Source organism: Thermobia domestica, chromosome 11, assembly GCF_964235325.1.
Source record: "Thermobia domestica chromosome 11, izTheDome1.hap1.1, whole genome shotgun sequence".
Classification (NCBI taxonomy): Eukaryota; Metazoa; Arthropoda; class Insecta; order Zygentoma; family Lepismatidae; genus Thermobia; species Thermobia domestica.
The window spans coordinates 243,830,421-243,843,515 of record NC_137464.1 but is presented as its reverse complement, the minus strand read 5'-3'; the positions used below and the strand labels follow the sequence as shown (position 1 = coordinate 243,843,515).

Genomic DNA, 13,095 nt, shown 5'->3' with positions numbered 1-13,095 from the left:
CGAACCAAAGAAATTTATGATAAAATCTGTTTCTAACCCAGTACCCAGTAATCCAGACACTGTTTCGCAGTTTTTCTGTTTTAACTTTCGACAGGGTAAGCAATGACAAGAATTGCTTCCTGATTCTCAAACAGTACCAAAGAATGACGCTGGAGAACAAGCCTATGCTATTATGCTGCTGTCTAGTGACAGTATGAGGAACTCTATTAATTTTCATTGTCAAGGAAGGAAAATAAAAGAGCGACTTTGGAAATCGATTGGAATAATAAAAAAAATAATATTATGTGTGGGTTTTATCTTTGGTATGCAATGCTTACCTTACATACATGAGATAATCGCTACTGATATAGTGTGTGCCTAACTCATCCGCAATGGCACGAACACTTTTCCGAAGGCCCGCTTCCACGGTGTTCTTGTGGAGCTCATCCGAACATGATGTCGGTTGATACACGCCGGATTCATTTTGTGGTGAACGGAACGAAATTTGACATTCACCATTCTGGCCCCAAAACACTGTTAAAGTTGTATTGGAGGGGTTAGAGATGATTAGTCAACAAAAATTTTTGGCGGTCTCTGCCACAGGGTCAAGAGGTAGGGTCTTTTGACCTAGGGGTACATAGAAGCACCCCTCTAAATTTTTGGCAGGACTACCTTGGCCTAGCCCTATATTTTAGATGTGCATGGAACCCACATTAAATTTCGCAAATTGTCAAATTTAAAAATTTTGGTATGGTAGTATAGGACCAAGATGTGATTCGTTCATCTTGTCCTCTTTTATGGGTTAAAATTGCCAAAAATGTAAATTTCGGAGTTTTTTAAAATCTAATTTACCCTCTTTGACGGGATTTTATCACGTTAAATGGTTGAGTACAAGGGGTTCATTCTTTTTCATAAGACATGGTTACATTGATGCTCCATTCTCAAAATTTCGGAGGTTCTTTTTGATTCCATTGCCAACAACCTTAAACGACAGACAGGTCTTGCAATGGCCAGCTTAATGACGTAAACATTAGACCGTGCCAGTTGCTCCGGGCATATAGTAAACAATAGACTCGTGTTTGTAAATTTGATTTATATTTTTGTATAGTTCTACGTAACTTGACGATTATACCAAAATATGTCTTGCAAGAAAAGTTACATTTTTAGCTCGCGGGCTGGATTCAGACCTCGATAATTTTAAATTACGAGCTGGACTCAGTTCCAAATAAACTTTGAGCTTAGGCAGTAAATCTGAAATATACATTTAGGACTTTTACGGGCTGGACTCATTTCTAGATAACTTTGGGTTTGGTAAGTAATCTGAAATATACATTTCTAGGACTTGTACGGGCTGGACTCAGTTCTAGGTAACTTTAAGCTTGGGCAGTAAATCTGAAGTATATATTTCTAGGATTTGAACTGGCTAAACTCAGTTCTAGATAATTTTGGGCTTGGGGAATAAATCTGAAATACACATTTCTAGGACTTGTACGAGCTGGACTCAGTTCTAGATAACTTTTGAGTTTGAACAGTAAATCTGAGTTGAGTTGAGTTGAATTTCAGTTTAGCGCCCCTTTCAGCAGCGAGGCTATATGAGACGTGGACCTACTGATTAACGTGGAATCCGAACCACATGAGCTCCCGCCGGGAATCGAACAGTAAATCTGAAATATACATTTTTGAGACTTTTAGAGGATGTTTGTAGAATGCGTATACTGTAAGTATTTCATAATTTTATATTACAAGTGGTGTGCGTCACTGTTAGGACTGTGTACGTACTATCAATCATTATTGCCAACGAACGACATAGATTTTAGCGCCATAAAAATTATTTTTTTTCCCTCGAAAACTACGCATGAAACCTTGAAGCATCTCATGTTCAGCTCGATATGTTCTATCGATTAATATGCCCTATCTTTGAGCAGTTCTACAGTTTAAAAAAATTAAAGTTTAGAAGTTTGGCTATATTTCATCGACTATGCAGTGTACTGTCATTATGGCTTCATAATAAAGGGCTTGATGAGAGTATACTGCAATATGAATTTCATCTTAATATAGGTGGCATTCTTAGTTATCGTAACTGTCAATTTTTAGGTTTACAAAAATATTGGTTTCTCGTGATGACTTACACTCATCCATATCATTTTCTTCAACTCTATGATATTTAACGATAAGTATACGTCTCGTCATCATCTTTTTTCTTTAAATGCCAATAATGGATATTGTAGAGCTATTGGACTTGCCTCAGAAAGCGTCCTGGTGCTAAATTACTGACCGGTTTCGATAGGTCTCCTATCCTTTTCAGCAGTTGATTGTTCTAATATCTCATGATACTAACTTCATGAATCTTTACCGGTGGACAGTGACGTAACTGAGGTGGAGCCGGGCGCATGATTGGGCAAATATTTGGGGCAGCGTTTTGGTTTGATTGGTCAAGGGGACGCTAAGGCGAGTTCTTGACCAGGGCGGCAACTAGCCTAGTTACTTTGCTGTCGGCGAATTGACAGTTGAGGCTCTGATTAATCAGTGAAGAAGATAGAAGAATCCATCGAAACTGTTCAATTATTATCATCACACTTTCTGAAGTTGACTCCCAACATTAATGTTTAAATATGCATCAATTCATTTCTATAAGCGACGATTATTTCATAATTTGTTTGTCATCTCGGGGAACTTTAAATTTAAATAACTAAAAAAAGTTATTTTGTTGATCCACTAAATAGCTTAGGTATTTATCGTGCTCAATATGAATGTGGCTTTTCATACAGGTCAAACGAAACGCAATATTAACAGCAGAATTAAAGAACACATTAGACAATCAAAAAAATCACAAGAAGAGAGCATGTCGGGATTGTGGCTTCACTTAAAACAACATACACACAATATGAAACAGGTTAACGTGGTATGTTCAGCAGAAACGAGAAAACAACGGGAGATTAATGAATCTTTCTTTATTCATAAATATAAACCGGCTTTAAATCTGGATTTTGGCAACATTGATAAATTCTGGTTACCTACCTTTTTGATGTATATTTTGGATCTGGCAATAGTGACGTAACATAGATATCGCGCTTCCTTCAACTTAGCTCATTTTTTCGCACTGTGCTCTGCTCGCGATTTTTAGCGTCCACCTCTTACGTTACATTTATTCATGCTGTTGTATGTATTCCTTTTTCCATACTATTTTTCTCTCATTCACTTTTACCCTTGTTATCTTACCACTGGAGACAGAACTAGCCAGGCACGTAGCCTAGGGAAGGAGTTCCGGACCCTCCTTCGAAACAAGAAATGAAAAATTAAGGAAGGATGAAACAAAAAGAAAGGAGAAAAAGAAGAATCAGGGTTAAAATAAAAAGCTAAAAATAAAAAATAAATTTTGCGTCATCTCTTCTCTGCAGCATCAAACATGTTATTTCAGAAACAGTTTTCTACTGCTCCTTTAACTTACCATTGGGAACAGACAGTAGTTGACGGAATAATAAACAAAAAGTTATGTGGAAAGAAAGTTCTGTTAACATTTGATTCAACAGAGACAGGAACGCAGATATTGTAAAATATTTTACAAGACATTATTGGATATTGGATATGTACCTATTTTAATAGTTCAGATCATAATGAAGGGAATAAACAGAGGAAGGAACATAGATATTGTAAAATCTTTATATATATATATATATAATCTTCTTTTATTCAAGATGTTGATTCATAATTTGTTATTAAAATACTTACTAACTTATCCTCATTTTATTGTTCTAACAAACCAATATATGTTGCCAGTAAAATAATTTAGATTGACGAAGCCCCTGGTGTGATAACCACAGTATTTCATGTAACTCCCCTCCTTCTTACGAAATGCTGGCTAAACGAACCAATCCATGTTGTCAGTAAAATAGTTTAGATCGATCGAGCCCCTGGTGTGATAACCACAGTATTTCATGTCACGTCTCCCTCCCCCATTACGAAATCTTGGCTAAACGAACCAATCCATGTTGCCAGTAAAATAGTTTAGAATGACCAAGCCCCTGGTGTGATAACCACAGTATTTCATGTCACGCCTCCCCCATTACGAAATATTAGCTAAACGAACCAATATATGTTGCCAGTAAAATAGTTTAGAATGATCGAGCACCTGGTGTGATAACCACAGTATTTATTGTCACGAACCCTTTCATTACGAAATCCTGGCTACATGCCTGAACTAGCTTGTTCCGATACGTTGGAAGAATATTTAGTTTTCCTAGGGAGAATTTATTGATAAGTGACAAATTTGCTGTTAATTTACATTTCAAAATAGCACAGAAAGCATTGCTAGCATCATTAACATACTTAGTTTCCGATCCTTGAGATAATGCTGATTATATTTTAATGAGATGGTTCAACTATCACATTAACTGTACACAACCAAAGCAGTAATACATACACTCAAAACAGACAACATATTGATTATGGGGAGAGGCAAGTTCTAGAATGATACAAATAAGATATAGAGGCTGTTCCTCGTACATGTGACCAAATAGTCTTACTAAGCAGCTACGAAAATCCATGGCGCCACGTGCAGCAGTGCTTGACAACAGAGTTGGCCATATTTCTTGGTTCCGTACGATGGCCTGGCAACAGAATTTCCATTGCAGAAGCCTCCATTGGAAAACTACGAGTGTTTTTTTTTTTTTTTTTCAATCTAGTATCAGGTTTCCAGAATCCACTCACAATTGTCACATGTCTCTCTTGCCCAAAGTCCTTTTCAGCAGTCCAAAACCACAAAGGTCTATTGAACTTGGTCTAGAGCCTTGAAAGGTCTCTCGTTGAAAGCTGCTGCTTGTATTCCAGCAGTCTCCTTATATCCTGGTGAGAGGAAGGGCCTTGGAGTGTCTGTAACGAAGCTTTTTCTTGATGGATGGATGGATGCGGACCATATTGATCTCGTTTCCGTACAATTCCGATAGATTCTGCTCGTAGATCGGCCATACCAAATATCATCCTAGTTCTAAAACTTAGCTCCAGTACATCGAAGTGCAGCTAAGACAAGAGTGTGCATATGAGCATACCGGCAGTAATTAATTTTCAATTGGACTACTGCACAAGGTGGCGACAAAAATTACGGGAAAGAATTCCCTGGCTTTCCCGGTTTTCCGGAAAGTTTTTTAAAATTTACACTGATATGTAATTAGTCATCCAGAATTTCCTACGTTGATGGTAAAACAAGACGAAGAAAACGTAACTACGATGACATATAAGTAATATATTTTTCCTCAATCAAGTATAGAACAATGTATAATATAAAAACAAATACAACATATTTTATTACGGAATTCCAGAAGACTTACCTAATAAAACTTCCTGCACAAAACAAGAAATTAACATCTTCCTTGAAGCTTGAATCTGTAACTTTAGTCATATGACGAAAGTTTCATTACATATTGAAAGTAAAAAGTTACAATGACATACTTACCGAAAAGCTATAGTATTATGTAATTCATTTCATTTTCCAAACGCTTTATTTCCTCATCAATATTGCGCGTATCCTCCACTATTTTAGTCTTCTTAGCTTCAAGCTTGTTCAGAATGATATTTATTTTCCTGTCTTCAGTTTTTCTTACTCTTCCTCTCGTCGTTGTTTGTTGCTTCTGCAAAACGAGTACTAGTATTTCATGCATAATATGTATTTCATTTTATAACCGCCACTAGGTTATAGAAGGATTTTTTGTGGACACTCTGTATATTTCGTAAAGACAGTGATCATTATTTTCGATTTATACTTTATTCTGCAACGCATATAAGTTCTTTCTTTGGTGGGAATTGCTTCTTTCCCACACAATTGGACAAAGAAGTCTTTCATCGTTTTCTCATATATATATTTAAAACATTGCTTTTGCTGAGAACATTTCAGCTAGTGACGAACCATTTCAGTGTTTCTCCCTCACTCATTATATACACAGTATATATTCTATAGTTATTGGGAACTGAATTAAGTGCTTTCTTTAATCGCTTATGGAAACATTATAATAGATTAGAGAAATACGGGCTGACCAGATGTCCCAGTGGCACCAGCCTCACAGTTTTTGCAGTTCGTTATCTGTACTTTCTCACGCCAGTGTTATCGCCGTGTCTAGTGCATTATAGGCAGTTGACTAAAATTAACATAAATTGTTTTCCATATTCTGTTTGTATGTGCATACAGGTGAGTTAACTGAGTGATTTTTGAAATGAACTGCCAACCCTTTTAGTTGATCATTGCAACCCGTACCTTGAGTTTTGATGCTCAGGGAGTTTGACTCCAGGTCTGGAAGCCGTAACCACGCACATCGCGTCGAGCTTCAAGTCTGACTTTTGTTAAGGGGCACAAGTTATTTAGCCGGTGAAGGACGTTTTATTACGGCTAGCCCCAACTAGTGAAGTCCCAGGTCCGCAGACCTTGTGCGTACATGTAAGTTATACACGCGCCCTCCACATCAGCATTCTACTTTTTTCAATTTGCTGAAGATTCATCCTTACGCCGCAGGATTGTCGGCACAGCAATTGGATTCATCGTGGGACGATCCAGACAACTTTTCCCCAGTGCTTATCCCCCAAGTGTGTCAATGGTGTGAGAGAAGCATTTGTAGTGATATCTGAATCATAATCATATATATATATAAAGGGCTATATTGCCCGAAAAGGGCAAAGCGTGATTTCAGCGACTAAAATTGTTATACATCCTCAGTGTTCAGTGTTGTGTTCATTTCTCTTCGTTATTTTTTTTATATAATAGTGCTCTAATAAATAAGTATAGTGTCATTTAATCCAGTGTGTTTTCGTTGTTTGTATGAGTGATGTTTGTGTGCGTTATGGTCTGGATGACCGTCTGATCGTCCATGAGGTTTTCGAGACGAGACACCCGAGCCTCTCGGCGCCTAATGCTCATCTCATTATTGAGACCGACGAGCGATTTGGAAACAGTTTGTAACGTTTTCTTGGAGAGGTCCTTCATCGTCCTGTCCAGGTAAGTTAAAGTATCAGGAAGATACTTATTGGTAGTACCAAGAGCCACGGACAGCGACCAGATTACACGGAGTGGTTACAAGTAAATGGCTGCCTGAACAGTGACTCGAAATTCAGGGCGGTTACAAATAAATGGCCGCCCGAACAGCGACTCGAACTCCAATTGGTTACAATTTAATGGATTTTCTTATGTATAGTTTTTTTTAAAGACATCCGAAGCTACTAAATCGTACACAAATCTAAGTGCTATCAAAGTTCCTTCTTTTAAATTACCTGCTACATATTGTGCATTCATAAATATTTTCTTTTTAGATTTGAATTTTTATGATACAAAATCTATACTATTTTAACATTTTACTCTAAAGTATTCAAATTCTTTAGCCAAAAGGCACTGACCAGTTCAAAAATACTAACTCATAATTGTTTTACAGTTTAGATTCGAACAAAACTCCCTGAGCTGTCTCACAACTTCATCTGGCCTATTGCCATCTAACCAATTATTTCCAACTAGTTCCAACTAAAAGAGTCTTCATGCGATTCACTCAACATCACACTCTACAGGATCATTAAGATTCAAACACGAAAGAGTTCTAGTCAATTTATAATTTAAAAGTAATTTTTCCAGAAGTTTAAGAACAAATTTCTGTAGACATTTTCTGAAAATTTCGGAGAAAATCCAAAATGTACAAAACCGTTATTGGTTGACATTCTTTTAAAGGCAGTGTGTGTACGAAAACTAATGTCAAAATTTTTCACAGATTATTTTCTTAATTTTCCACATCGTCATTCAGTGAAGTCTTCCCGCCTCAAACGTCACTTTGAAATATATATATATTCTCATTTTCAGGATTTAACTTGAAGGCTCTGGAGGTATCTTACGAGATTAGTTTAATAGCGAGGGCAGGAAAACCTCACACGATCGTAGAATCATTAATACTACCAACAGTTACAGGTATGATTAGAATAATGTTAGTAGTCAAATCAGGAAACATCTTGAAATGATTCCACCGTCCTACGACACCATATCACGAAGAATTTGAGATTGTTCTTCAAATGTTACGGAGCAGTTACTTGACAGAATTCGGACTAGTAAATACTTTTCTGTTCAGTTGGATAAAACTACTGACATCACTAACATGGCTCATCATCATACATATATAAAATTTATAGATGGGGAAGCAGTGAAAGAAGAGTTCCTGTTTTGTAAATCAATACCTTCTCGAATAACTCCAAATTAAATACTTCCAAATTATATCAATTTACGAACACGAATAACATAGAATTTGGAAAAATTTGTGTATTTGTTCCGATGGAGTACGTTCAGTGACTGGAAACACATTGGCAGTACCGCTAAAATTAAAGAAATAGCTGCAGAGGCAATATTTGTGCCTTGTAATATCCATCATAAGGCTCTTTGTAGTGGACAAACACCGTGCTCGTGGGTTTTCTCGGGGTTCTCCCGTTTTCTCCCACTTTCTTCATTCCACCATTTCATTCATTTCTCATTATCACCGCCTCCTTTAGCCTAACCGGCATAACCGTGGCATGTAAAACTCAAAGATTTCATTTTTCCATCAGAAGGCTTTACCTCCAAGAAACATGCCTGAGTCTTTGTTGAATAAAAGTGTTATATTTCGCCACTTATTCAAGAAGTCAACACTGGAAGCACAAGTTCCTCTCCATTGTTAGATAATTTTGTGACCGAGAATTAAAATGTTTCTCCTACTGAACTGGCAGTGAACATTTCTAAACATATTTTAAAGAATACTTTCCTGAAAGTCTTTGCTTCAAAGTTTGGATTTGGGACCAGTTTTGCATTCAAGACACTTTATCAGAGACGCTAATTCCTTTTGAGAAAAAAAGAGTTAATCGAGATTTCATGTGAGGAAGTCTTAAGCGAACGTTCAAGGGGTTGATTACTTTTAATTGGCAAGGAGAAACGAATATTGATCTCAGATTCACTGATCTTAGAGAAAGTTCTAAAATTTCCATCGGTGTTTACTCTACTTACCTTTGTGAGTTGGATACCTTCTCTCATTTATATCAAAAGCAAGTATATGACTATGTTGAATGTTGAATGCAACTTAAAACTGAAGTTAAATCACTGAAACCAGACACTAAGAAATTGTGTTCAGCTAACAAGCACAACCTCCCCACTGAAGAATGAATGCAAATTCCGTAATATTTCTTTCTTTACATTCACTGTTTTATTATGACTAAATTTATTTAAAATTGCAAGTGCCATAGTCAGAAATATGTGTTCACGTAACGAAGTTATTTAAAAATTCTTATATTTTAATAAACAATTCATTTAGTAGATAATTCAATATACATCTGCATTAAAAAAAAAAAGCATTTAGTTACAAAACAAGACAACAGGGGTTTAACTTTGCTCCTGAGACGAAGAAATCAGAATTTTCCAGAATAACTTTGACGACGGGTACATTAATATTCTCTACATTACAAACGTGGTACGTCAGTCCAAAAGGTTGAGAATATCTGTCCTAGGTTTATATACTATTTGCCAAGTTTCATTGACATACGATTAGTAGGTATGAAGATGTATACCAAGTGTCATAGACGTACGATTAATAGTATGAAGATGTATGCCAAGTTTTATTGACGTACGATTAATAGGTATGAGGATGTATACGAAGTTTCATAGACGTACGATTAGTAGATATGAAGATGTATACGAAGTTTCATAGACGTACGATTAGTAGTATGATGTATACCAAGTTTTATTGACGTACGATTAATAGGTATGAGAATGTATGCCAAGTTTCTTGATGTACGTAATAGGTATGAAGATGTATAGCAAGTTTCTTGACGTACCATTACTAGGTATGTAGAACGTTTTCGAATCAAAAATGTCAATTTCTGTATATACATATTTTGGTATAAACTTTTTGAGGAGTTTCTCTTTTCATACTTATACTGCATGATAACTCATACTCTTATGTGTAAGAAAGGTTGCATCCACTTACTTGTAATTACCAGTAAACAATACCCATTGCGAATCCTACGCTAATTCAATTTAGAAAGATGAAGTCGATTCAACTTGTTTTCTCGTGTGTTTTATTTATTTTTCTCTAATGTATTGCAAATATTTTAAACAATTCATTCAAACTGAGACATCATTTTCCAAGGAGCACGACACTGCATATCTAACTGAACAAATCTCAAATAAATACAAAGTAATTTATTTCATAAATATCACTTCTCTTTACAGGAACATGGGCAGTACTTCGAAATACAAAATTACCACAAAATATAATATCAACAGGAAAATCAAATGAGTTATTACTTACGTTTTAATTCGATATTACATTTTCAAACTTTTTTTTTTATTTGCAAGAAATGCATTATTACTTTTAACAATAATTAATTCTTGAACAATATATGTAAATTCAATAGTATAAAAGATAAATATATAACATCTGTATGAGTACATAAAAGTTAATAAAAATATGTAGGGAATATATATATAACAAATGCATTAAAATTGAGACTATTTAATGACTGATCTCATTACATAATATATATAAGGCACACGCGTATTAAATAAGAATAAATTCTGATTAAAAAAACATTTATTACTAATTTCTGTTACCGTTTCTGTAACATAACATGGCCTTCATCAGACACTATCTTACTGTTTGATCAAGGAAATCATATATTGCTGAAACTGTAACAATCAAGGAAATCATGCATTGCTGAAACTGTAACAATCAAGGAAATCATATATTGCTGAAACTGTAACAATCAAGGAAATCATATATTGCTGAAATTGTAACAATCAAGGAAATCATATATAGCTGAAATTGTAACAATCAAGGAAATCATATATTGCTGAAATTGTAACAATCAAGGAAATCACATATTGCTGAAATTGTAACAATCAAGGAAATCATATATTACTGAAACTGTAACAATCAAGGAAATCATATATTGCTGAAACTGTAACAATCAAGGAAATCATGCATTGTTGAAACTGTAACAATCAAGGAAATCATATATTGCTGAAATTGTAACAATCAAGGAAATCATATATAGCTGAAACTGTAACAATCATGGAAATCATATATTGCTGAAACTGTAACAAATTAGTAATAAGAAATATTTGCTTTGGTCAATTTTATTTTTATTTAATACATAATTCACAAGTTAGAATGAGCAGCATTAAGGCACAAGCAGTAGTAACAATATAAAACATTTCTCAAAATGAGATCAAAACCAGCTTATAGGATTATAAAAAAGTTTATATACACTTCGGTTTGTATTTTCTACGCTATTTCTTTACGTATCTTAGAACGTAGCGCACATTATGATAAGTTGATACTTTTGGAGTCAATTTTGGTTGTTGTCTTTTGCAACGAAACTGACTACATTATAGTGTCTTAATGCTGTTAAAAAGTTTCAAATATTCATTCTTGGAATAGCAATTTTTGAATTTTGTTAGCAGTTATAAGTATTGCCCTTTGAAAGACTTAATAATTTTTAATTCTTCAATGTTTATTGTGCACATTACTTTTTTTTTTTTTTTTTTTAAATCTGACATTGATCACCATAGTATTGCAACTACAGACATTTAACAGAAAGTTTCTCTACTGCGGAAATAAATTAGTCTTTTAATAATCTTTCTAACAAATCTTTATTATACGTGGTTAACGCTCATTTTATTTAGTAAAGTTAACGCTCATTTGATAACATACTTCTGTGATTTCTGTGTAGGTCAAACTATCGGTTTCGTGTATGTGAGAGAGATGGATGAGGAAGGGACAGTGCAAAACAATTTCATATCCTGCTGTTTGTTTTTCCTGTACACTGTTGTATCCCTTTCTCAATGTTTGGATCTTTGGTGTACTAAGGTAACAAATATTAATTTCTCCTTTTGACCTTTTTGTGCGTGAAGGAAACAGGTGATAAACTTATAAACTTCATGAGTCTTGTACTTTCATGCATCTTCCTCCTCCTCTTTCCGTTTTATTATTATTATTATTATTTATATATAATCTTAAAACAAGCCAATTGGTGCTTGGCAAAATTTCGACACTGTCTACAAATTATAAGAGCATCTAATTTAGTGAGAATACATTTAACTCTCAGAAGCGCGGGTATTATTATTTACGATGAAAGGCTGATGGGGTACAATTGAGAAGATCTCTTGCGAACCTAGTCAACAGACAGCTTCTCCTTTCTACTCGACTGCGAGTAGTGTTGCCAACTCATATGTTAAAAAATACAACTGTAGCTGCGTGGTAGGCCTATTTCAATACCTACATTTATTGCCACGATCACAGCAAACAACTACCACTCACATAAAATATACATCCAAAGCAAATTTATGAAATCATTGGTATTAAATATTAGAACTTCACAAACTAGTAAACTTTGGTGATACATAGAATAATGGTTTATTGAATCCTGCCTATGAAATAGGAGCTGCGATTCATTTTCTTAGTGTTAAAGGCGTGAAAGCTGCTGAAATTCATCGCCAGATTAGTACGTAAAATGAGTGGATAAACATTATGAGTAATGGAATGGTACGGAAATGGGTTAGAACTTTTAAAGATGGCCGCAAGAATGTTCATGATGAGGAACAAAGTGGGAGATCTTCTGTCATCACTGAAGACTTAGTGCAAAAAGTTGAGGAACAAGTAAAAGGGAACAGATGCTTTACGATTTCGTCGTTATAAGTTTTGAGTTTCAAGAAGTTTGAAGAAGCATCTGGATAGTCAGCGCCACGACGACGATGATGAGGTCAAAAGGCCGTTTTGCAGTGGTTGTCAAATCAGGCGACAGACTTCTATGAGAATGGTATTCAAAGCCTTGTTGTACGATACAATAAGTGCCTTAATATTGGTGGAAACTATGTATAAAAGTAGATTAAGGTATAGGCTTTCATGTAACAATAGTTGTTACAAAAAGTATACTTAAAAAAAAAAAAAAAAAAAAAATCCAAACGATACTTACTTAAAAAACATGTCTCGTACTTTACAGAATTTCTATACACATATAGAACCCTCATGAATTCGCACTTAACACCTGTACTCTTGTTTGCTCTCTGATATTTATTACTATTATTTTATTACACAGAAACTAAATATAGCTAAAGAAATCATACATTATTAAAGT

The 13,095-nt window shown here is 34.9% G+C and overlaps 1 long non-coding RNA gene across 2 annotated transcripts in view; it reads left to right on the top strand.

Moving 5' to 3' along the window:
- LOC145664876 (uncharacterized) overlaps positions 1 to 10,547 on the top strand; it is an 87,365-nt gene extending 76,818 nt beyond the window's left edge. The window contains exons 4-5 of one of the 2 annotated variants that reach the window (XR_014127535.1): positions 7,805 to 7,909; positions 10,190 to 10,547. This is a non-coding gene — a long non-coding RNA (uncharacterized LOC145664876). The remainder of the gene's footprint in view (positions 1 to 7,804; positions 7,910 to 10,189) is intronic. The other variant, XR_014127536.1, reaches the window with a different exon arrangement.
- The last annotated feature ends 2,548 nt before the right edge of the window (positions 10,548 to 13,095 follow it).